Raw genomic sequence first — 1,201 nt, forward strand, 5'->3', positions numbered from 1 at the left:
ACACACACACACACACACACACACACACACACACACACACACACATATATATATATACTGAAATAATAGGTATTTGTTTCGCTCTCCTCCAACATTTATATATATATATATATCAGTTAGAGACAGTTGCTCTCTATATAGAATACACTTCGAAGTGCTCAAGAGATTTGAACTTCAGCCGGTAGATGAATAAATGTAATGACAAGCAAGTTAGGCAAGTCTATTTACACAGAATATGAAATACATTTAATAGAAACAATATACGTGTATGAACATAAAATAGTGCGACTCACAGAATATAAATTATATCAGGAGTTAAATGGGTAGAGCTTTACGAGTCCATCAGCTGTTTCTGGAAGCTTGATGGACCGGAATAACGATAGTTACTTGGATCCATTTTCCGATAAAACCACCACCGTCTTCAGGGGAGTATTTTACATATGAGGTTTTGACAGGGTGGAGTTTAAGTTCCAGCCTGTCAAAACCTCATATGTAAAATTCTCCAATGTAAAATACTCCCCTGAAGACGGTGGTAGTTTTATCGAAAATGGATCCAAGTAGCTATCATTATTCCAGACGACCAAGCTCCCAGAAACAGATGTTGGACTCGTAAAACTTTACTCATTTAACTCCTGATATCATTTATATTCTGTAAGTCGGACTATCTTGTATCTATACACATATACATTTGATTGTATCACAGTCAATGTAAAAAGTGGGGAACAGATTAGGTTTATCTGTGGAGAGAAAAGCCTACGGAAAAGACCACAGTCACCTCAGGCAGTTTTTTAAGAGAGAGAGAGAGAGAGATAGCGGCATCTGTATGTATGTGGATATACCTTCTGTCGTTTATCATTTATTTGCTTGTGTTATTAGACTGAAATCTGAAGGGTTTTGGTCGAACGCATCGACACCACAAATTATCTTTTTAAAGTCTGGTACTTAATATATCAGTGAGGTTTGCCGAATAACTAAGCTACAGGAATATGAGGAGACCAACACTGGCTGTCAAGCGACGGTAAACACCGCTGATTTCCACACAACTTTCTTCGTCTTTTGGTGAACCCTGGCCTGTGGAAGTCAGCCAGACTGAACGCAAAACGAAGCGAATTCAAAGCGAGCTTCTTACCTGCGTATGTATACACATACACGCGAGCAAGCAAGCAAGCAAGCAAGCAAGCAAGTGTGTGTGTGTGTGTGT

Source organism: Octopus bimaculoides, chromosome 23 (assembly GCF_001194135.2).
Source record: "Octopus bimaculoides isolate UCB-OBI-ISO-001 chromosome 23, ASM119413v2, whole genome shotgun sequence".
Classification (NCBI taxonomy): Eukaryota; Metazoa; Mollusca; class Cephalopoda; order Octopoda; family Octopodidae; genus Octopus; species Octopus bimaculoides.